Genomic DNA, 25,802 nt, shown 5'->3' on the forward strand with positions numbered 1-25,802 from the left:
CCAACAATACAAAATTTCCATGACACTGTTCCTAGTTCTGAGATTGCCTTGTTGCCGAACCTGCCTGACCCGGATTATTGTGACCCTCTCCTGTCCTAATCTCTGGCTTGTCTGACCATTCTTCTGCCTTCTCCTGTTTACCTGACCCCCTGTTGCTGAACCTGGCCTGTGACCCATTTATCGTTTTGCCTGCCGATCTGTACCATCTGCCTCCGCTGTTACCGACCTGGCCTGTCTGACGACGCTGCACACTATCTCTTCACGTCTGGCTCTCACCTGCTACCTACCACTGGCAAAACCACCTCTACCACAGCTGGTTGTACTCGGGAGTCGCGACCTGGTCTCAGGCTGCTTCAAGTCCATCCCCACCATCAGGGGCCCTGGTGAAACAGCAGACTGAGGCTACTGCCAGTCAGTCCGTGACATTTCCCCTGCATCTTCCCTCTCCTCTTTAGATGTTGAGGAGGTACATCTGACCAACAGGTTTGGGACTCTGTCGGGGGAGCATGGGGACATAGGTGAGTTCCTATCCCCGATGGAGGATGAGGATGCTGGGGGTTCCCTAAAGAGGTCTAGGCCTCTGGGAAAAGGTGGGAAAGCAAAGGTTAAGAAACGGCCATCTCAAGTAACCCCTCGTACGTTGTTTGTTGTTGTTGTACTGTGCCATGTATTGTCCCCCCTATTGTACAGCGCTGAGCAAACCCTTTGGCGCTATATAAACTCGTAGTAATAATAATAATAAGTATCCTAATGGCAGTTCCCGCTCCAATAAAGGTGGCGACCATTAATGTTGCCAGCATTAAATCTGTAAGTGCTCGTAGTACAGCCTTATTTTTGCTCAGCAAGATTGGAGCTGATGTTTTGTTTTTGCAAGAGACCGGCTTTAATGCCTGGCCGATTTACATCTGGCAAAAAAGAGAGTGGAGGTGTGGTCCCTCTTTTTGGTCTCTTGCGGCTGAGCCTTACAGCGGAGTTGCGGTACTTTTTTCCGGCATGGAAACGTGTCAGCGGGTCCTTGAGATGGAGATTGGAAGGTGTTTGGTCCTAGACGTCCTTGTGAAGGGGCAGGAATTACGTCTTATTAATATATATGGTCCCCAGTCTACCTGGGATAGGAAATGCCTTTTCACAAAGATTAAGCCTTTCCTTTTTACGTCCCAGCAGGTTGTCTTTGGAGGTGATTTTAACACCATCACTAGGCTCAAAGACAGGAAAGGCTCCACTGACAGGCTGGGATGAGACAGAGTTTTTTAAATGCGATAGTCAGGGAAGCAGGTCTGGTGGATGCCTTGATTAAGTGCAGCACAGACAGCCCGGTGTTCACTTTTAGAAGAGGTAGATGTGAGAGTAGGATAGATAGGTTTTTTTTTTTTTTAAAGGGGGACTCTGCTTTCTCGGCACCTGAGTGTCAGGCAGTGGAGTTTTTCGACTACCTTTTATTGACTGTGGCTTTGAATGCCTCAGATACGCCGCTGAAGGGAAGGGGTGTCTTGAGAATAAATTCGGCTCTGCTGGAGGACAAAGAAGTGAGACGATCCTTTGAGGATTTTCTTCAAGCACAGGAGACCATCCTGGATTTCTGCGGCAGTAAGTCGGAGTGGTGAGAGCTTACCAAAGTGCGGATTGGCAGGTTTTTCAAGGCCCTAGGTAAGAAGAAACAACTTGAGAAATACATTGTCTATCAGCAGTTGCGGAGAAAGCTTGACCGCCTTGTCTCAGAGCGTGGAGATTCTCGGGCAATCTCAGAGGTTAAGCTGCTCTTAAGGAAACATCAGTATGATCGGCATGCCTCTTTCATTATGGAAAGGGATTATGGGAAATATCACTCGCCCGACCCTTACCAGAACTGCAAACAGAGCATAGCAGCCAAAACAATCAGTGGTCTGAAAGATAGTACGGGATCCGTGACAAAATCCAGGTCAGGGATCTTGGAGGTCTCAAGGGCTTTTTTTGAAGATCTTCTGAAGGAGAAGCACCTTGACCGGGCAGGGATGTCAAGTTTCCTGGATTCTACACCAGGGTTGGAGAATAACACTCCGCCTACAAGTTTGACAGGTGAGATCACAGTTAAAGAGGTTGCCAAAGTGATAGACAGTTTGGCCATTAAAAAGACATCGGGGCCAGACGGTTTTTTAAAACCTTCAAATCTCGATTGGCACCTCTCCTGGTGGACGTTTTTAATTTCTGTCTTGAAGAGGGCTCACTCCCTCCCTCCATGAGGAAGTCAGCTGTGATTTTGCTGTCAAACGGTAAGGATTCTATGATGATTGAGAATTGGCACCCCATTAGTCTGCTCAACATCGCTAGATCCTGGCCAAGATCCTTTTCTGGCGCTTGTCGTCAGTGGCAGACGGTCTACTTTTGCGGCAGCAGCACTGCTCGGTCCAGGGCAGGAGTACCTTCTCAGCGGTGTTAGCTGTCCGGGAGGCTCTGGAGTGGTGCAGGGCTGATGGCTGTGGGAAGTACTTGCTGGCGTTGGATCAAGCTAAGGCATTTGATTGGGTTGACCACAAGTACCTCTGGCATCTCCTTTACAGGTATGGTCTGGAGGGGAGGTTCATTGGTTGGTTGCAGACTTTGTACAAAGGGGCTGAGAGCTTCATGTTGGTCAATGGTTGGGTTGGGCAGCCCTTTGAGGTCGGTTCGGGGGTGCGCCAGGGATGTCCGCTGAGCCCTCTGCTCTATGCCTTTGCCATCGACCCCTTTATTAGGAGGCTCGATGGCGGGGTGCCGGTGGGTGCAACTGGTGAGCCGCCTTTGAGGGTCGTGGCCTATGCTGATGATGTGTCTGTTTTCATCTCCAGGGCCAGTGAGGCGCAAGAGGTGGTCTCGGTGATGGAACAGTATGCAGAAGCATCAGGCTCCAAGATCAATCAGGATAAATGTGAAGTTTTCTGGATGGGTAGGGAAGGTGAGGGCTTCGAGCTTCCGGAAGTCTTCCCAGAGCCCCGACAGAAGATCAAAGTGCTAGGCATCAAATTTGGCCCAGAGGATTATAGCAAAGCAAATTGGGAATCTAGGCTGTCAGATGCTGATGTTAAAGTGAGATGCTGGAAGAGGTGGCGTTTATCCCTAAGGGAAAGGGTCGACCTAATTTAAAACTTACTTGGTCCCCATTTTCTTGTACATCAGTTTCGTCTGTCTCTTGCCAGAATCTCTCTATATGAGAGTCTACAGCTATTTTTTCCAGCTATTGTGGGGAAACAGGCTGAACCTTGTAAGGCGGGATGTGACATACCGATCCAGGCGGGAAGGTGGCCTAGGTATGGTCAACCCAGTTGTTTTCTTCTCTCTGATGTTTATTAAACATAATATTGGTAGCATGCTGAAAGAGAGACCGCCTGCATGGGTAGGTTTTTTCCAAGTCTGGTTTAGGCCTTTTCTGAGCTGTTGGGAGAGAGGTGGTCCAGTGAGAAGCCTGAGGGACAAGCATGGTTGTCATGATCGCGGCATCAGAACCCAGACCTTCTCACCAAACTCGTGACCGAAGGACTGGCCGATCTAGACCGCGATGTGACGTGCGTAACAATGCCACACCCAGCTACACCCTACACAGCGATTTTCCAGCTAATGGATTTAAATCTGTGCCTGCAGCCTGGATGCACTTGTTACTGGGTCAGGTTAATTACGCAACTGACCCTTACACACTGCCATCACCCCTTTTTTGTACAGAGAAAGAGGAACTCTCTTTATCAAATATACACTATAATGGTTGAAAAGTCGTCTGTCCAATACGGTTACCGCAGGCCAATTGGGCAGAGGATTAAACAAACACAGTAGCGTCTCTTTAGAGGCAGGAATTCGTAAATTGCAATTAAGCTCTTTAGAAACAGTCTAACACTTTCAAAAAGAAAGATTTATTACTAAAAGAGTCAAACAGGTGCAATAAAATATTTACAGAAAAAGATGTAACTAAGATATATATATATATATATATATATATATATATACACACACACACAAAGAACCATAGCACAGCAAAGAGATAACAGGGAGAAGTTAAAGGGTTAAGTTACTTGCCATTTAAGCCTTTGATGTAAGCAGATCGAAGTTGCAGAGCGAAAGGGTCTCCCCAGGTGGTATTGATGTTACAAATGGGAGATATCTTCAACTTACTCTTTAGGCCTGCTAGCCTGTTTTTTAAAGTCCCCCAGCAGGGGGGTGGCCCTGAGTAACTGACCAATACACTGTTTTATGAGGTTAAAATCTCTTTCAATTACTGGGAAAAGCTGCCTTATCTCTGTTACGAGGTGAGAGATTACACAGGTTCTTAGGCAGAGCGGCTCTGTCTCTCTTGGGAACATTGGCCTTATCCTGGCCTAGGTGAGGAAGGCTACACTTTCGCAGACTGCTCGGTACCGAACTAGGGATGCCTTGCCCTGCTGTTGACCCATAACCAGCACACACACATCTGTCACTGTGCCTCTCAGGAAGGGAGGGGGAAGGAGAATAAGGGATAAATTAATACCTTTAATAAAGGGGGAATCGGCGTCCATCTCTGATGCGCAAGTTTGCTACACCTCCCCCTCAGGTAGTTGCAAGGGAGGGAACTATAAGTTCCCTCCTGACGCAACCGACCTCTGCCGGCTCGACCTGTCATGATAGCCCATCAGCATTGCCATGGGTGCTGCCCTTCTTATGCTGTATGGTGAAATCGTATTGCTGGAGAATTAGGCTCCACCAGAGTAGTTTGCCATTCTCCCCAGCCACAGGATTTAGCTTTTTCGATCGTGGCGTATGCTACCTCCCTCGGGAGCAGCTTCCGGCTCACGTAGAGGATGGGATGTTCTTCTCCTGCACCATCTACCTGGCTCAGGACTGCACCCAATCCATATGCAGAGGCATCCGTCTGCATTAGGAAACTGCGGGAGAAGTCTGGAGCCTGTAGTACAGGGGCGCTGGCCAGCGCCTCCTTCAAGGCCTGGAAGGCTTTCTCACAATCGGGTGTCCACGACACCACCTTGGGTAGTTTCTTCTTGGTCAGGTCAGTCAAGGGTTTCGCCAGGCTACTATAGTTACATACAAACTTCCGATAGTAGCCAGCTGTCCCCAGGAATGACATGACCTGTTTCTTGGTTTGTGGGGTAGGCCAGGCCAGGATGGCCTCCACCTTCCCTGTTTCAGGCCTCAGGGTGCCTCCTCCTACCTGGTGTCCCAAATACTGGACATCTGTCATGTCTATCTGACACTTGCTGGGTTTGACTCAGATTGACGGCTGTCAGCTTGTCCAGAACCTGTGTCAGATGCACCAGATGTTCGTCCCAGGTGGGGCTGAACACGGCGATGTCGTCCAGGTAGGCTACTGCGCATTGTTCCAGCCCCTCCAACAGGTCGTTCATGACCCTCTGGAAGGTGGCTGGGGCATTCTTCATCCCAAAGGGCATGACCGTGAATTCGAACAAGCCGAATGGGGTGATGAAGGCCGACTTTTCCCGGGCCTCAGGCGCTAGAGGAATTTGCCAGTACCCCCTGCTCAGATCCATGATGGTGAGATAGCGGGCAGCCGCCAGCCTATCCAACAATTCATCGATCCGGGGCATGGGGTAGGCGTCGGCAGTGGTGATGGCGTTCAGTTTCCGATAGTCCACACAGAACCTGGTCGTCCGGTCCTTTTTGGGGACCAGGACTACAGGAGACGCCCAGGCACTGTGGGACTTCTGAATCACCCCCAACTGCAGCATTTCCTCCACCTCCTTTTTCATATCAGCCAGCACCTCTAACGAGACGCGATAGGCTGATTGTTTAATAGGAGGATGGGCCCCTGTGACTACTTTGTGGGTAGCGAGGTGGGTTCTCCCAGGCTTCCCAGTAAACCTACCCCCATATACTGCCAGCACTCTCTCCAGCCCAGGTACCTGAGTGGGGTTAAGGTGGGGGTTGATCGGGAGGGCTGACTCCCCTTCCCTAGTGTCCGCGAGTAGGTCTAGGCCATTCATGGTGGGCCTTGATCATATTAACATGGAAGGCCTTCTGCCGTCTGCTCCCTTCTCCCAACCTGACCAGATAGGTCACATTGTTCAGGGTCATGGGGTACGGGCCTTCCCAGGCAGCCTGAAGTTTGTTCTGCCGCAAGGGGAGCAGAACATACACCTGCTGCCCAACGTTGTATGTCCGCTCCCTGGCATTATGGTCATACCAACGTTTCTGCCTGGTCTGGGTCATATTTTCCCGTACCATCCCCACCAGCATCTCCATTGTATCCCGGAATCTGACCACGTAATCCACCACAGAGACCTCAGGGTCCACAATCTTGCCCTCCCAGGTCTCACGGATTAGGTCCAGAGGCCCTCTCACCCTCCGCCCGTACAGAAGTTCAAAGGGCGAAAACCCAGTGGACTCCTGAGGCACCTCTCTGTAAGCGAATAGCAGATGAAGCAGATATCATTCCCAGTCCTTCCCCTGGGACTCAACAAAGGTGCGCAACATTTGTTTCAATGTGCCATTGAAACGTTCGCACAAGCCATTCGTTTGTGGATGGTAAGGACTGGCCATGATGTGCGTCATCTGTATCTTCTGACAGAGAGCTTGCATCAGGTCGGACACAAACTGGGGCCCTTGATCACTAATAAGCTCGGCTGGAAACCCCACTCTGCTGAAGATCCCCAGCAGAGCATCTGCAACCTTGTCTGCCCGGAGGGAGGAGAGAGCCACAGCTTCCGGATACCAGGTTGCATAGTCAACCACTGTCAGGATATAACGTTTGCCTGAGCTGCTAGGGATGGCTAAAGGTCCCACGATGTCTACTGCCACCCTCTTAAAAGGTTCGTCAATCACAGGCAAAGGTTGTAATGGGGCCCTGTGCACCTCTCCTGCCTTGCCAACTCACTGACAGGTAACACAGAACCGACAGTAATCCGCTATGTCCGTTAACATGGTGGGCCAAAAGAATTTATGAACCAATCGGGCTCTTGTCTTAGTGATCCCTAGGTGCCCTGCCAGAGGGATTTCATGAGCCACATTCAGCAGCTGTCCCCTAAAGGGATGAGGCACGACAAGCTGTCTTCTACCAATGTCAGCCCCCCTCCCCTCAGTGGGCAGCCCCTCCCTATACAGCCTCCCCTGCTCCCAGTAAACCTTTTGTTTGTCATTCTCTGCAGGGGGGTGATTAGCCAGGTTTCTGAGCTGCTCTAGGGTCTGCTCTGTCTGTAGTGTAGCCTCAAAGGTGGAACTACAGGTCCCAGCCAGCGGTCCTGTAGCAAACAATGACAGCTTCTGAGACCCACTGGAGGCAGAGTCCACTGGGTCAGAACAAGGGGAGGGGTCAGGGACATCCTCCTGCTGTTCTGAGACCCGAGTCTGTGCCTCAGCCACCCTTGCCGCACTGCGGATGACCGCTAAGGTGAGGGATGCCTCATTAGTATCGTAGGGAACTGTTATTTTTTACACTAGTTGTGGTTTGTTTACATTCATATACAGCCACTACCATAGAGGTCCCATTACAGACAAGTCCCTAGGTGTGCTTCCTGCCCCTACAAGGAGGTCAAGAAACCCCAGGATGTTATATAGTTTGTTTTTCCAGGAAGTATCAGGCAGAGAGTGCCAGCCTGCCAGTGTTTTCACCTGCATAAGACTGTCAGGTGAACTTTCTGTTAATTGCAGTGTATCTTTGCAGCCTCTTTGCTTAAAGCCATAGCACCCTTATTGGTCTGGATCTCTCTTTAGCTAGGATTAGCATAGGGAGCGTTGGATAGATTAGGCTAGAGGTAGGTTAGGCATCCGACGGCCACTTAGACAGACAGAGGCCCGGTTGCAGTGACAGCTTAGTTTAGGGATAGGGACTAAGAGTAAGGAGAGATAGAGCATTTTATCCTTTTAGGTGATGCATCGCTGATTTTCAGACAAGCAGTGCAATCATCCGCATAGAACGTGTTACTTGGATGCCATCACAGCATCTAAAGTGGAAGCGTGCATCTTATTGACTCTCACCTCTCCAGGGGCCCCTGCAACCGGACTGCGCTATAACCCATGGTTGGAGGTATTCTGTATACTACATGCACATATACCCAGGTATAATTGCAACCTCCCAATTTATGGTAAATTGTAATTCCTGAATGTTCTTCTTATGCATCCTGTTTTATGTGGCTGCTTTATATAAACTTTGCATTAATCTCATACAGGTGTGGTGACATGTTTTCATGTTAGAAATATAAGCTGTGTGCATTAATACTGCTATGTATAGTTACTTTAAGTTGTCTACCTGTTACATTCCTAGAAAGGGGTGAGTCTCCTCAATTGCAGGATCCCTATTCTAGGTGGAGGCACTGCCATTTGTATTATCACAACCCCCTCTTCCATATAGCGAAGGCTCAGGATTGCCTACTCATATACAGGTTAGCGCCATAGCTTGTTTGGTGTGGGCCATTTCACATAACCCCCCCCCCCCAAAACAGGGCTACACGGGATTTAAAGGTCTTAAAGAACTCCGCTGTCAAACCGTCTAGCCGTGGTGTCTTTTTAATGGCCAGACTGTCTATCGCTTTGGCATTCTCTTCAACTGTAATCTCACTTGTCAAACTCGTAGGTGGAGTGTTATTCTCCAAACCCGGTGTAGAATCCAGGAAGCTCGACATCCCTGCCCGGTCAAGGAATGGACTTGCCAATAGTGGTGGGACTCACCTGCCTTGTGGGCTGCAGTACCAGGGCTGGCCAGCGGGTGCTCTCAACAACCAGAGGTTCACTTCGGCAATTAGCCATCACCTGGGGCTGATTGCAGGTGGTGTATTTAAGGGATGGCCAGACCTGCAGTCTGTGCCTTGGTGTGTGTTTTTCCATGGGCCCCTGTATCTTGTAACCTGCATTCCTGTTCCTGTTTCTGCCTGACTTGTTGCCGACCCTGCCTGATCCTGACCTCTGCTGACTTCTCCTGTTTGATCCCTGGCTTGTGACCCTGACCATTCTCTGCCTGACCCCCTGTACCTACCTGTCCGTTAGTTGCTGTACCCGGCTCGTGACCTGACTACTCTCCGCCTGCTCCTCCTGTACCTACCTGCCCGATAGTTATCGACCCGACCTGCCTGACTACGTTGTGCTCTATATGTGTATGTACCTGTGTATCTATATTAGTTTAGGTTTGGGTTTGTTTCACCTTGTTGTATGTATTTGTGTTAGCTTGGGGTTTGGTGCTATGCGTTTATATTTGTATTGTTAGTCTTAATAAATTGTCTTATTTATACCATATCTGAAGCCTGCGTTTCCCTGTGTCAGTACACACACCTCTGGTCACACCCACATCCCTGACAGGGTGAGTCTCCTCAATTGCAGGATCCCTATTCTAGGTGGAGGCACTGCCATTTGTATTATCACAACCCCTTCTTCCATATAGCGAAGGCTCAGGATTGCCTACTCATATACAGGTTAGCGCCATAGCTTGTTTGGTGTGGGCCATTTCACATAACCCCCCCCCAAAACAGGGCTACAGTATCATCATAACCATTAACATTACTGACATTATTAATGACATTACTGACATCATAAACATTAACGATATTTGTAACATCATCGTCATCATAATTCTCAACAGTTACGTGTCTACTGTCAATGTCACATGAGTTCGTTACCTCCCCAAGCAAGGGGATTTCTTCTCCTTCTCCAGCTAATGGAGAATCTTGCCACCCCGCTCCCTTCCCAGCCCCCTCCCTCTGTCCATCCACAGGCTGCCCAGACATTACCCCAATATCTGCAAACAGTACCTTGATAGGTCCCGAGAGTTCTAGGGGGGCATCCAGAGAGTCCTTAACGGGCATAATAGGAGATAAGGGTGCCCATATCGGCCCCCAATAAGACAGCTGTGGGGATTTCGTCCGAGACTCCCACCTCCCGCATCCCCCTCCCTGCACCCCAATTGATGAACACATATGCCCGGGGTATGCGGGAACAGGTTTCCCCCACTCCAGTGAGGGTCAGGAACTTCTCTGGGATGATGTCCTTGTCCTCTATCACCTCTGGTTGGACTAAGGTGACTTCAGCTCCAGTGTCACGGAAACCTATTACGGTCCGGTTGCCGGCGATGACCAGCTGCAGGTTGGTGCTGGGTCCCCGAGGTTTCCCACTGACCAACAGCACGGAGGAGGAGTTGCGGGCCGGTTGGCCCGAGGATGCCATCTTCTTTTGCTCAGGACACTGTGTCCTGAGATGTCCGGCTTTCCCACAGGTGAAACATCTGCGGGTGTCAGGCAGGAATGGCTTGGCCCCAGGCACTGCAGGTGTGGGTGGATGGGAAGCTTGACTCACCAACGTAGGAGAGGTTGCTAGGGGTGATTTTCCCCCTTTCCAGCTGTTTGGAGGAGCCTTGCGAGGGTCAGACACCCGCGTGTGGACGAAGGTATCTGCCAGGTCTGCTGCAGCTTTAGTAGATGCTGGCTCTCTCTCCAAGACGAACTGTCTGACGTCTGCCGGGCAAATGTGCAAGAGTTGATCTCGTATCATGAGATCTTCCAAAGACTCATAGGAGTCAGCTTTCAGTCCCTTAGTCCACTGTCAGAATGTGGTGCGTAAGCGACTTGCCATATCCGTGTAAGAGTCCCCATGTCCCTTCTACATGGACCTGAACTGCTTGCGGTATACTTCCGGGGTCATCTGGTACTCCCAGATGATGGCATCTTTTAAAATTTCGTAATCATCGTCTTGCCCCTCTGGCAATTCAACAAACGCATCCAGGGCCTTGCCTCGTAGCCCTGGTGTCAGGTACCGAGCCCATTGAGTTGGGGGCACATGGTACTGACGGCACATTTTTTCAAATGACAGTAAGTATGTGTCAATGTCACTGTCTTTTTCCATCACTGGAAACTTGGCTGCTCCTATGGCCAGAGTGGCGCCCCTGTGATCTAGGGACCCGAGCTTCTGACACGGTCGCTGCTGGAGCCTTGCCATTTCCAGCTGGTGCCGACGATCAGCTTCCCTCTGCACCGCCTCTCTCTCAGCCGCTCTTTCAGCTTGGCGTTCCGCAGTTTCTCTGTCAGCTGCTGCTTGGCATTCCGCAGTTTCTCTGTCAGCCGCTGCTTGGCGTACCACAGTTTCTCTGTCAGCCTGGCGTTCAAGGAACCGCAGGTATGCCTCAAGATCTGTCGTTTCAGGGCTTCCTGCAACTTAGAAGAGTCTCTGCTGGTTACAGGCACTCCGGTGCTGGCCCGCTCAGGCAGGGGTGTGACGATAACATTTGGTGATCTTCCAGTGTCAGTCTCTGTATGCCCATCCTATGAGGCCGTCTCTGAGCCACTGGCAATGTGGGTAGCAGGAACCTCTTCATGTTCAAGTTCCCCCGAGTTCTGATCTGCTCGGATATCATACTCCACTAGATCACTAATCAAATCTTCACGATTTTTGCGACCAACGTCCAATCCTCGTGAGGTACATTCTGCCTTCAAGTCACCTTTGCTCATTTTCTCGTATTCTGCTACACCAGGCATAATTGCAAGCAAAGATAGAATAGGAAAGTAGGAAAAGGAAGGAGCTGTTGCTATATGTCTCTCTCTCTTATTTATATATATATATATATATATATATATATATGCCTGCTTGTTTCTAAGGACTGTTTCCACAAAGGTTACAATCCTTCAGTGCAGAGCCAATTTTTTAACACTGTACTGAAGCTCTTAATGCAATATGTCACGATCGCGGCGTCAGACCCCAGGCCTTCTCACCAAACTCGTGACCGAAGGACTGGCCGATCAAGACCGTGATGTGACGTGCGTAACAATGCCACACCCAGCTACACCCTACACAGCGATTTTCCAGCTAATGGATTTAAATCTGTGCCTGCAGCCTGGATGCACTTGTTACTGGGTCAGGTTAATTACGCAACTGACCCTTACACACTGCCACCACCCCTTTTTTGTACAGAGAAAGAGGAACTCTCTTTATCAAATATACACTATAATGGTTGAAAAGTCGTCTGTCCAATACGGTCACCGCAGGCCGATTGGGCAGAGGATTAAACAAACACAGTAGCGTCTCTTTAGAGGCAGGAATTCGTAAATTGCAATTAAGTGCTTTAGAAACAGTCTAACACTTTCAGAAAAAAAGATTTATTACTAAAAGAGTCAAACAGGTGCAATAAAATATTTACAGAAAAAGATGTAACTAAGATATATATACATACACACAAAGAACCATAGCACAGCAAAGCGATAACAGGGAGAAGTTAAAGGGTTAAGTTACTTGCCATTTAAGCCTTTGATGTAAGCAGATCAAAGTTGCAGAGCGAAAGGGTCTCCCCAGGTGGTATTGATGGTACAAATGGGAGATGTCTTCAACTTACTCTTCAGGCCTGCTAGCCTGTTTTTTAAAGTCCCCCAGCAGGGGGGTGGCCCTGAGTAACTGACCAATACTCTGTTTAGGGAGGGATCGTCGGGCGGAACTCTGAATTAGAACCAACATCTTTCATAATCCATATTTTGGCCTATAACTTTCCAGCTGCACAAGCGGCAACCTCTCCGCGGGTATTTTATTATGCAAATAAGTCTAAGGATCATGTAGATATGAATTATGAGATTGTAGGCCGCACGGTTCACGAGATCTATGTTTCTGCTTCCCCGAGCGTGCAAAATGAATGGAGAGACCTATCAGAATGTCCGTCTGCGCGTTGGCCATCTGACGAGGTGCACGGTTTTTATGTAAGTCTTCCATATTTCAAGATATGAAACGGGAAAAACTGACTTGAGGAATGTTCATTTAATTCTGTCACCTACGCTGCTAGGTTTTATGAGGTTAAAATCTCTTTCAATTCCTGGGAAAAGCTGCCTTATCTCTGTTACGAGGTGAGAGATTACACAGGTTCTTAGGCAGATCGGCTCTGTCTCTCTTGGGAACATTGGCCTTATCCTGGCCTAGGTGAGGAAGGCTACACTTTCGCAGACTGCTCAGCACCAAACTAGGGATGCCTTGCCCTGCTGTTGACCCATAACCAGCACACACACATCTGTCACTGTGCCTCTCAGGAAGGGAGGGGGAAGGAGAATAAGGGATAAATTAATACTTTTAATAAAGGGGGAATCGGCGTCCATCTCTGATGCGCAAGTTTGCTACAATGGTAAGCTCCTGGCTTATGTCGCCCCGTGTTTGAAGATACTTATGCGGTGGTGTGTGACTGCGGAGGAGGTCCGGTCACTCCCTGGGAGGCTCCTGAGGGAGAGGGTCGTGGCCTCGGCATTCCGTGCACCTTTGGCCTTAAAGGATTGCCCATGCCATATTTTGCAGGAGGGTCTGAGATTGTTAAATATGGAAAGGACTCCCTTAAAGTTTAGAGACCAGGCCTGGCTTGCATTCCATGGCAGGCTCTACGTGAGGGAAAATTTGAAGTGCCGTTCTCTGGATAACCGTGGTTGTCAGAGGACGGAGTGTGGGGGCGAGGGGGAAAGTATGGACCACTTCTTGCTTCAATGTAGAGGTGTATAAAGAAGTGGGGAGGGCTCTGGACATCCCTTTCCTGCCCTGCATGTCTTATGCAGAGTGGGTGTATGGGGCATTGGAAAGTCGCTCTGGTTTTGATTTGAACACTCTGTTTCTAGTTTGTCTAGTGGTCTGTTACTACACCTGGAATGCACGGTGTCAGGTCTCATTGCGGCAGACAGTCCATCCTGTTCAGGTAGTGGTGTGTGACATCCTTGGTGAGGTTGGGAAAATTTGGGGTCTTGAGAAAGACAGGCTGAAAGATGGGTCTGGATAAAGGCATGGAGGAATATCAGGCCTGTAGCGGACGTTTGTTGATCTCTTGGTGTGGTTGCTGTCCTGATTTTCTCCTCTTTTTCACCCCCTTAGATTTTGGTTGAAGGTTACATTTTGAGAATGGTCATGGATACCTGAAGGTCTCAGTTTCTTAGCCTTTGTTGGCTAGTATACTAAGTTTTCTAGTTTTGTTAAAGCCGTATAGGCGAATAATTTTAAAGTGTGTGAGATTTCCCCTCATAAGGGATATGTTATTTATGTATGTTGGTAGGCCATAAAGGCCTGTCCACTTAAGTGTGGTTCCCCCTGCAAGGGGTTTAAAGTTGTGCCATGGTAGACATATACTGTATATATACATAGGTAAAATGTAATGCCGTTAAGGCCTCTTTTTGCTGTTTTTCACGGTTTTTGTTTTGCTTTCTTAAAATGGTAGGCCATGGAAGCTGGATTTGTAAGCAAAACTGCCCTCTGTAGGGTACAAATTACATGTATGGGTGTTATGGTCATAAAGACCAGGTCCTTTTCTGTTATCGTTGGTATTATGTACTGGAGACGTTTCCAGTTTTTTTTTTTGTTTTTTTTTATTTCCAGTAGGAAGTTTATGTTATGTTATTTATTTATTTTTTTTTATACTTTTGTAAAAAATATGTTTGGTTGCAAGATCTATTTTTGAATAAAAATATTTCCAGCTATCCTACAAGCCAGAAACCCGATGTTAATCACTCTTCCACTGTCCACACACCCCCCCCCCCCCACACACCAGACACACCACAAACGGTAGCTTGCCACCACCCAACAGTTTATCCGCAGAATAGAATAGTCTGCTGGGACACCACACACACACACACACACAGATCTCCGTCTGGCAGACCTGTCACCCTTACAATCTGCACGCAATCTGCCAACACGCAGTGCAATTGCATACAGATTGGCAATGAACTTGACCGAGCATATAAAGACACTAAAATACAATACAATCTAATCTCTCTGGAGATATGAGCCCGCTTAAGTACCCCAGAAGTCACTTTTTAATTTTATGATTTAATATCCCGAAAGTGGGCAGTGCATAAAATATGTACAAAGTATAAAAAGTTACAGAAAATACAAGAAATACAAGAAGACACACAATTGGCTATTGACTATAAAATAAAAGGGAAATAAAACTTTTACCAAGATTTATCCTGTGACTGGAGCAAGTAAGAGAAAGTCCGCAATCCGGCAGTCAAATAGAACCGGCTCCATACGAATCACAACATCCATACCTCAAATCCTCAATTTATGGGAATATGGACGTAGGCTGGACATTAGTCCTTGGCCAATCAACCCTGGGGGGTGTTCCTGTACCAGCCCACAGGACGTTCTGGGTGCTGAAATGCCCAAACTCGATTGGACCAGGAATGGTTTGAATCACAAGGTCAGGGATTGAATTTCCGATACCAGCACATCAGTCCGATCATGACAGTACCAATCACTGTTCAGCTGTCGCAATCCGGCGCCACATAACCATTTCCTGCATTTTTCTGCCATTCTACATAGGCCACAAATACGGTTTTTACATGCAGATGTAGCCCACAGAGTGCCCAATCAGAAGGAAGTATTTCTGCAACTAATATTTTAGCTTTTATGAGAGATTAAATCTATTCCTTTGATCTGTGTCTATACTTCAAAGCTCCCCAGACAGATCAGAGTCCCCCTGGTGTCATGAAGCCGAAACGTCTGTGTTCCTCTTTTAAACTTCAGGAAGGTAGCAAAGTCTGATTTTTATATATATATATATATATATATAAATATATATATATATATAGACAAATCTTATTGGCACCCAGGTGTCACTTCCAGCCTGGAAGCTGCTCTGTCTTTTTAGATGCTAATGGGTGAGCACATGTCTCTGAATACCTATGACTGAATATATCTTTTAATAACAAGGAATGAAGCTAAATTTACAATTACATATTGCTACTGATCACATCTCAGTCCAATCACATGAATCCAACATCTACGTTATACTTACCCTTTCCTTTCCCCACTACCAACCACCCATCCCCTTTATCTCCCTCGCCTGATCCACCATCCCCAAGATCAAGAGCTGACAGCTCTCCCTTCCCTACAACCCCCTCAGGAATCACCACAACCCCCACAGGGTCCTTTGCGACAAGATGGGAGGAGCACCGGAGGTGGTACCACAGAAGGTGCCTTGGGCCCCTTCTTGGCCTCCGCACCCCGGTTTCTCCGAGGAGGGGGGACAGGAACATTAGGAGTGGGGGTAGACAACACCGAAGGAGGTACCTGGGGAGACACCAAGACGGGGAGACTTCACAAGAGGAGCAGGTACAGATACATTAGGGGTCACGGTAGATGCCACAGGTGCAGCTGGGGCACCCGAGGCAGTAGAATCCCCAGGAGGAGGGGAAGATGACTCCTCTCCCCTTTCCTCAGCCTCCATCCTATCAAGTTCCTCCATCAGGCCAGGCAAATTATGGAGGGCCTCTGGACATTTGTTGTATGAATGTCCTAGTTGCAGGCATAAATTGCAACGAATTTTGTTGCACTCACGGGCAGTGTGCCCAGTCCCCTGACAGAGCGAACACTTTATGACTTCAACATGTGGCTGCAAAATGCCCTTTATTCCCACATTTATGACAGACCTTGGGTTGCCCAGCGTAAAATACTACTTATCGGTCTTTCCCTAGGAAAGCCGATGTAGGTAGGTGTTTGATTTGATTTCCCACCACATGCAGCCTTACTGTGGCTGTCCATCCGCCTGTCCAGATCCCTCTGTCGTCCACAATTTTTTTAAGGGGGGGCCAACACATCCCCAAATCTACTTAACCACACTGTGATGTCAGCAGGAGGAATGGATTCATTCGTGATCAGTATGTTGACACTTTTAATCAGCACTTGCCGGGAGACCAGTTTTGGGACTAGACCCTTCCACCTGGGGGTCCCCTTACATTCCCTTTCATACCTTATCCAGAAGGTGTCTAACCCCTCAGCTCACTGGAACGAAATGTCATACTCCCCTGTCCCTATGGGAGCAATACAGGCAAAAATATCAGATGCCTTAAATCCCATCTCCAAGACTCTGTCCACCACCTCTCTTCTGGTGGGGGGGGGCTCCTACCCTCCCACCTCAGCTGCACAACATTCCTCCTTTGTTCTTGGCTCCCTGATCCCCCACTCTGTACTTCAGGCTGAGCCACACCACTCCGTACCCCTCTTAAAGCAGCCGAATAGCTAAGGGCTTTACCTGCGGGGGGAAGGGGTATGATACACATACATTTTCCACAGCATTTCCAGTAACCTTAGCATTTTCAGTAACCATAGTATTTCCAGTACCCATAGCATTTTCAGTTACCATACTATTTCCAGTACCCATAGTATTACCAGCAGCCATAGCATTTTTAGCAACTTTAGCATTTCCAGTAACCATTGCATTATCAGCAAACAGCATTCTCAGTGACCACAGCATTCCCAGTGACCACCGCACTTCCAATAGCCACAACACTATCAACAATTACCGGATCCCCTGCTTTTTTACTTACAGTCCCTGACTGCTGATCTCCCCCCGGTGCTGCCGCCACTTCCTTTGGCAGCAGAGAGCTGGGGATCCGTTCCAGCTTAACAAAGACAGACCTCTCCTTCACTCTCTGCATTACCGGCTTGGAAACCCCGCCCACCTCCTCCACCTTGGACTCCTCCAAGGTAAATGCAAATTTTCTCCCGCTGTGGGGAGACTCCAACTCGGAGATAAACTGCAAACCGTCAGCGCTGCTACCAGAAGCCGCCTCCACCTCCCACTCCAGCTGCTGCTGTTGCCTCAGGTACTGAGCAGGGATGGATCCTCGTTCCTCCGTCTCCCCGGTCTGCACGCTTCCTCCGATTTTCTCCGTGACACACCCCTCTGCAGTCACCAGCGCACCACCTGGCTGATTGGCTGGCTCCGACTGCTCCCCGGATGAAAGCTCCTCCCCAGGCTGTCCTCTCACGGCGGCCACCGAGCATTTCTGTGCCTGTCTGAAGCGCCCCTCGTTAGTGTATTTCTCCTTGAGGGCTCCACTGGCTTGCTTCAGGGATGTAATTAAGGCACTCTGCCGATGGACAGCCATCTCCATGTCATCCAGGTCCGGCCTCATGAGCTGTCTTTTGGTGCTCCAGACACGCTCATAGCTGGATCTCTTTTTCTTTAGCTCCAAACACATTATCATCAGCCTCTCTTTCTCCTTCCTTATCCTGGCCACATGAGCCATCACACGCCCTCGATAGGCAGCGTATGATTCACCCGGTTTAGGGGCATTTCCCAGGTCCTCTACTTCCATGGGACCGGTACTCAGTTCCCCAGGGGAGGTCCCCCCCGCCCGGATCATGGCCAGGCTCGGCCACGGTTTGCTGGGCCAAAGCCAAAAATTTAGCTCCAGGCCCAAATGAGGTCTCCAAGAGTATCAGAGCACTCACACACCACACTGCTTGCAGTCAGGCTCAAAGTGTCCCACTCTAATCAGCTAATTAAGCCATAACACCTGCAAAGGGTTCCTGAGCCTTTAAATGGTCTCTCAGTCTGGTTCAGTAGGAATCACAATCATGGGAAAGACTGCTGACCTGACAGTTGTGCAGAAAACCATCATTGACACCCTGCATAAGGAGGGAAAGCCTCAAAAGGTAATTGCAAAAGAAGTTGGAAATATTTTTATTCAAAATAGAGCATGCAACCAACATACAATTTTACACAAAAGAAAAAAAATACACAAAATAAATAACATAAGCCATCATACTGGTAATAAACAAATTAGAAACTGGATACCTCTCCAGGGCATAATGCAGTAATACAACACTGGTCTTTATGACCGCAGCATAAAGGCATATAATTTTAAACCCTATAAAGGGCGGCATACTTGCAAAAGAAAAAAAAACTGCCCTACTATTTTAACAGGAAAAAAAGTTAACTAAACAAAAGAAAACAATATACTAAGGCCTTTACAGCCTTGTAAATTACTCACATCTTCACGCCCTTACCACACAAATTAACCCCGTTTCAGGGGAAATCACACTTATTCAAGTGTACAGGCCTTTAAGGCCTACCAGAATTCTCAACACCGCACCCTTTATGAGGGGAAATCACACTCAAAAATATCAGCCTATACGGCTCTAATACACACAAAAACCTAATATGTTACCCAACAAAGGCTAAGAAACCTAGACCTTCGGGTACCTTCAAACAAAATCTAAGGGGGGTGAAAGGAAAGGAGAAAAGCAGGACAGCAACCCCACCAAGAGATTAACAGACTGGCGCTACAGGCCTGATTATTCCTCCACACTTCTATCCAGACCCTTCGCCACAGCCTGGCTTTCTCAAGACCCCGAATTTTTCCAACCTCACTAAGGATGTCAAGCACCACCACCTGAACAGGAAGGACTTTCTGCCGCAAGGAGACCTGACACTGTGCATTCCAGGTGTAATAACGGACAACTAGACAAACTAGAAAAAGTGTATTCAAATCAAAGCCAGCATGATTTTCTAATGCCCCATACACCCACTCTGCATAAGACATGCAGTGCAGGAAGGGGATGCCTAGAGCTCTCCCCACCTCTTTATACATCTCTACATTGAAGGGACATCGAAGTAAGAAGTGGTCCATACTCTCCACTTCACTCCCACACTCCGTCCTCAGACAACCGTGGTCATCCAAAGGACAGTACTTCAGATTTCCCCTCACGTAGATGTAAGCCGTGTACCGGGGTGGGCTCCCCAGGATACAGTGAAGTCACGAATGAGGAAAGCAACCCCAACACCAGCTTTTGCCACAACAGAATTTTACTTAGATGTGGCAAACACAACCAAAAATGCTGGAAACATACAATAAATTTACATACACACAGCCCAAAGGATGAGACCCTTGTGCTGCACAGCACGGTGCCTTCTGATGGATGAAGGTAGAAAGTGAAGTAATTTACCTACTGGCAGGCACAAATAAGCTGCCACACCTTACCTGTTATTACCCTAAAAGAACAGGAATCAGTGTATGGGTGTACGGTATGGCTAGCCTGCGGTGCAGCACAACAGCTTACAATCTTACACAAATCTACAGTATTCCCTCTCCCATAACTGGTCCTGTAGCACGTGCCTGAGTATTCCTTCTGAGCAAAACGCCAGTCTGACTTGAGTTTGTAGGATTTTATCAGCTCTCCAATGTGAAATGTCAATTTAAGTTGTGGAGTCCTTTCAATTATCAGTAACAACACTTGTGGCCTGACACAAACAAAGACCCTAACTAACTATAGGCCTGGACTCAGTCTCAAGGCGCCAACATTGAAATGAGGTGCGTGCACGATCTTACCGACCCGGGTCTGCTTTGCATCCGCTAGTGACTCTGAACAGAACAAAATGTCTCTCCAACAAGCATGCGGTCTCGCCGTATATGTTGCTTAGTTCCTCTGCTCTCATCAGCCTTCCTGGCAGCAATCTCATCAGCATTCCTGGCAGCAATCTTATCAGCATTCCTGGCAGCAATCTCATCAGCTTCCTGGCAGCAATCTCATTGGCTTCACTCAGCTGCAGCTCTGGTTACTGAGGGACGCATTCACACCTGGATGTCATCGGATTCTCAGCTCACACGGCTCCTTCATTCAGCATCGTCCCAAACATGGCTGCAGTCTCCTCTTTCTGTTCACTAAACTCCAACTCTGAGTGCAAAACCCCACCTCTTCATGAATATACAAATATCTATGCAGTCTGAGCCTGTGTTAGAAAAACAGTGACATCTTGTGGCTAAACCGCAGAATGTCAGTCAAAACATTTAATTTACTTCCACGCAAACAGTGTTCAAACAATGAGAGCTGTTTCCCCATCTCACATAGAGCCTGCCATGGAACGCAAGCCAGGCCCAGTCCCTAAATCCTCTGCATATTAAATAAACGCAGGCCCTCCCTCATAATATGGCCTGGGCAATCCTTCAAGGCCAGCAGCGCATGAAACGCAGAAGCCACAATCCTCTCCCTCAGTAGTCTCCCAGGGAGCAACCTGACCTCCTCCGCAGTCACACACCACCGCCTAAGAATCTCCAAGCTCGGGGCGACATAAGCCAGAAGCTTACCGTGCTTGACTTGCAAGCTTCTCACTGGCCCGCCTCTCTCCCAGCAGCCCAGAAAAGGTCTAAACCAGATTTGAAAAAGGCCTACCCATGCAGGCGGGTTCTCCTTTAGCATACTACCAACATTATGTTTTATAAACATCAAAGAGAAGAAAACAATCGGGTTGACCATACCTAGGCCACCCTCCCGCCTGGATCAGTAAGTCACATCCCACTTTACAAGGTTCAGTCTGTTCCCCCATAACAGCTGGAAGAAACAACTGCAAACTCTCGTATAGAGAGACTCTGGCAAGAGACAGACGAAACTGACATACAAGAAAATGGGGACCAAGTAAATTTTAATTAGGTCAACCCTTTCCCTTAAGGACAACCGCCATCCCTTCCAGCATCTCACTTTAACATCAGCATCTGAAAACCTGGATTCCCAATTTGCTTTACTGTAATCGTCAGGTCCGAATTCGATGCCTAATACTTTGATCTTCTGACAGGGCTCTGGGAAGGCATCCAGAAGCTCGAAGCCCTCACCTTCCCTGCCCATCCAGAAAACTTCACATTTATCATGATTAATCTTGGAGCCTGATGCCTCCGCATACTGCTCCATCACCGGGACCACCTCCTGCGCCTCACCGGTCCCAGAGATGAAGACAGACACATCATCAGCATAGGCCACGACCCTCAAAGGCGGCTCGCCAGTAGTGCTCACCGGCACCCCGTCCAACACCCCGCCATCTAGCCTCCTAACGAAGGGGTCAATGACAAAGGCATAGAGCAGAGGGCTCGGCGGACACCCCTGAACCGACCTCGAAGGGCCGCACAACCCAACCATTGACCAACATGAAGCTCTCAGCCCCCTTGTACAATGTCTGCAACCAGCCAATGAACCTCCCCTCCAGGCCGTAGCTGTCAAGGAGATGCCAGAGGTACTTGTGGTCAACCTGATCAAAAGTCTTAGCTTGATCCAATGCCAGCAAGTACTTCCCACAACCATCAGCCCTGCACCACTCCAGAGCCTCCCGGACAGCTAACACCACTGAGAAGGTGCTCCTGCCTTGGACAGGGGCGTATCTGTCGTGAGGCTAACAAGGCATCTGCCTTGGGCGGCACTTTTCAGGGGGGCGGCATCGCCCCCAAGCAGAAGGGACCAATGCCGTCACTGCAAAGGGCTGTGCTTGGCCAGGGGGGCGTGCTCATGTGTGCTAGGGCAGGGTGTGTTAGGGCGGGTTCGTGTGTGCTCGGCAGCGAGGATGGGTGAGGAGACAGAGAACCTGTCAGCCATGGAGCTGGCTGGAGAGGGAGACGGGTGGCACATAGAGGACCATGCATTTCTCCTTTGCTCTATGTGCCTCCCCTATCCATCTCCTGCATGAGGTCAGCTCCTGTATGCTCCCCCACGGCCCCCCTCCAGGACTGCAGGGGATCTGTCAGCATATGCAGTCCCCATTGCTGACAGTCCCCCCCCCCCTCACACAGATGGAAGAGCAGAGAGAAAGCTGCCTCTCTTCCTCCCGCCCTCTCCTCCTGTGTCTGCCCCGCCCACACTTCCAGCCAGCCTTGTGTCTTCTTTCCCGTCTTCTCTCTCTCTCCCCCCTCTCTCTCTCTCCCCTCTTCTCTCTCCCCCCCTCTTCTCCCCCCCTCTCTCTCCCCTCCCTCTCCCCCTCTCTTTCTCTCTTCCCTCTCTCTCTTCCCTCTGTCTCGCCTCTCTCTCTCTTCCTCTCCCCTCTTCTCTCTCTCTCTCTCTCTCTCTCTCTCCTGTCCTCTTCTCTCTCTCTCCTCCCCCCCCTCTCTCTTCCCTCTCTCTCTCTTCTCTCCCTCTCTTTCACCCTTCCCTCTCTCTCTCTCTTCCCTCCCCCCCTCTCTCTCCTCTTTTCTTATCTATCTCTCCCATCTTCTCTCCCTCCCATCCCTCTCTCCCCTCTTCTCTCTCTCTCCCCTCCTCTCTCTCTCTCTCTCCCCTCTTCTCTCTCCCCCTCTTCTCTCTCCCCCTCTTCTCTCTTTCTCTTCCCTCTTCTCCCCCCCTCTCTCTCTTTCTCTCTCCTCTCCCCTCCTCTTCCTCCTCCCCCCCTCTCTCCCCCCCCTCTCTCTCCCCCCTCTCTTTCTCTCTTCTCGCTTTCTTCCCTCCTACAAAAAAAGTAACAAAAATTAAAATGTAAATTAAAAATAAAAACCTACTGACACTAGTGGCGAAACTACCAGGGTTGCAAAGGCTGCTCTTGCAACCAGACCCTTGTCTTCTGCCACCAGGCTCTGAGGAAAGGATCCTTGGGCTTTGGGCTACTCAGTCCAAAGTGCCCAGGCCTATTTTTTGTCCCAGTCCCCAGGCCTGGCCATGACCAATAAAGGGCACAATGTCTATGAAGATCTCGAGGTTCTACTTATTTTCCTAGGAGGTGCAGTATGTGAGTATTCTCTGAGGTGCTGAATGTTTAACTATATTGGTGAAAGCTTGATGTAGACTAGACTCTTTGAGTGGCTTCAGGGTCTAACAGGTTGTGCAGCACCCATCTAATGCATGCAGGCAAACCAGATATCTATAGTGCTTGGTATAGACCAGGCCTCTCCAGCTGGTTCACAGTCTCTGACCATCTCCTGTATCCTGTCCGCAGTCTGTCACCTGTATCCTGTCCGCAGTCTCTGACTGTCTCCTGTATCCTGTCCGCAGTCAGTGACTGTCTCCTGTATCCTGTCCGCAGTCTCTGACTGTCTCCTGTATGCTGTCTGCAGTCTCTGACTGTCTCCTGTATCCTGTCCGCAGTCTCTGACTGTCTCCTGTATCCTGTCCGCAGTATCCGACTGTCTCCTGTATCCTGTCCGCGGTATCCGATCATCCCCTGTACTATGTCCGCAGTCTCTGACTGCCTCCTGTACTATGTGCGCAGTCTCTGATCTCTCTTATATCCTGTCTCTGACCATCTCCTGCAGTATATCAGCAGACTCTGATCATCTCCTGTATCAAGTCTACAGTCTCTGACCATCCCTTGTATCCTGTCAACAGTCTCTGACCATCTCCTTTAGTATGTCAGCAGACCCTGATCATCTCCTGTACCCTGTCTGCAGTCTCTGACAGTCTCCTGTATCTTGTCCTCAGTCTCTGACCGTCTCCTGTATCCTGTCTGCTCTCTGACTGTCTCCTGTATCCTGTCCACCATCTCTGACCATCTCCTATAGTATGTCAGCAGACTCTGATCATCTCCTGTATCCTGTCCTCAGTCTCTGACCGTCTCCTGTATGCTGTCCACAATCTCTAACGGTCTCCTGTATCCTGTCCACAGTCTCTGACCATCTCCTATAGTATGTCAGCAGACTCTGATCATCTCCTGTATCCTGTTCTCAGTCTCTGACCGTCTCCTGTATGCTGTCCACAATCTCTGACCGTCTCCTGTATCCTGTCCACAATCTCTGACCGTCTCCTGTATCCTGTCCACAGTCACTGACCATCTCCTGTATCCTGTCCAGTCTCTGACCGTCTCCTTTATCTTGTCTGCAGTCTCTGAAAAACTCCTGAAGGTGGAGCTCTAATAGGAAGAGGTGGGGCCTAAAGCAGAAGGGGTGGGGTTTAGCGATGAAGAGGTGGATCCTAAACAGGAAGGGGTGGGACAAATTTAGATGGGGGTGTGTGATTTTAGTCTTGCCTAGGGCAGCACAAAACCAAAATACACCACTGGCCTTGGACCAAGCAGTGCTGCTGCGAAAGTAAACCGTCTGCAACAGACAAGCGCCAGAAAAGGATCTTGGCCAGGATCTTTCTATCAACATTAAGCAGGCTAATGGGGTGCCAATTCTCAATCATCGTAGAGTCCTTACCCTTTGACAGCAAGATCACAGCTGACTTCCTCATGGAGGAAGCGAACCCTCATACAGACAGCTATTAAACACCTCCGCAAGGTGAGGTGCCAAGCGGGTGTAGGGAACTTTTATTTTATACACTAGTTGTGGTTTGTTTACATTCGTATACAGCCACTACCATAGAGGTCCCATTGCAGACAAGTCCCTATGTGTGCTTCCTGCCCCTGCAAGGAGGTCAAGAAACCTCAGGATGTTATATAGTTTGTTTTCCAGGAAGTATCAGGCAGAGGGTGCCAGCCTGACATGTGCTGTGTATCTGGGGAGAACTGTATGGTGATTCTGTGAGTAATGATCCAGATTAACAAGGCTGCTATCTATCTAGTTGTTACTGAAGCAGATTAGGTCTGCCTGTTATATTTCAACTTCTGTATTGGAACCCTAATATCTCTGTAAGAGAGAGATTTGTGGTTCATTATTAATATTCTATTTACACACTGCAGAATCCTTATAGTTGTCTATATATATATATATATATATATATATATATATATATATATATATATACAGTGGGGATCGAAAGTTTGGGCACCCCAGCTAAAAATTTGTATTAATGTGCATAAAGAAGCCAAGGAAAGATGGAAAAATCTCCAAAAGGCATCAAATTACAGATTAGACATTCTTATAATATGTCAACAAAAGTTAGATTTTATTTCCATCATTTACACTTTCAAAATAACAGAAAACAAAAAAATGGCATCTGCAAAAGTTTGGGCACCCTGCAGAATTTATAGCATGCACTGCCCCCTTTGCAAAGCTGAGACCTGCCAGTGTCATGGATTGTTCTCAATCATCATCTGGGAAGACCAGGTGATGTCAATATCAAAGGTTTTAAATGCCCAGACTCATCTGACCTTGCCCCAACAATCAGCACCATGGGTTCTTCTAAGCAGTTGTCTAGAAAACTGAAACTGAAAATAGTTGACGCTCACAAAGCTGGAGAAGGCTATAAGAAGATAGCAAAGCGTTTTCAGATGTCAATATCCTCTGTTCGGAATGTAATTAAGAAATAGCAGTCATCAGGAACAGTGGAAGTTAAAGCAAGATCTGGAAGACCAAGAAAAATATCAGACAGAACAGCTCGCAGGATTGTGAGAAAAACTATTCAAAACCCATGTTTGACTGCACGATCCCTCCAGAAATATCTGGCAGACACTGGAGTTGTGGTACACTATTCCACTATAAAGAGATACTTGTACAAATATGGTCTTCATG

At 48.6% G+C, this 25,802-nt stretch overlaps 1 pseudogene; it reads right to left on the reverse strand.

Annotated features, from left to right (window-relative positions):
- Positions 1-9,732: 9,732 nt before the first annotated feature.
- Positions 9,733-10,776, reverse strand: LOC149470746 (uncharacterized; annotated as a pseudogene).
- Positions 10,777-25,802: the final 15,026 nt, after the last annotated feature.

The sequence above is a fragment of the Staurois parvus genome, unplaced genomic scaffold, assembly GCF_062004578.1.
Source record: "Staurois parvus isolate SC_StPar_1 unplaced genomic scaffold, SC_StPar_1.0 ptg000032l, whole genome shotgun sequence".
Classification (NCBI taxonomy): Eukaryota; Metazoa; Chordata; class Amphibia; order Anura; family Ranidae; genus Staurois; species Staurois parvus.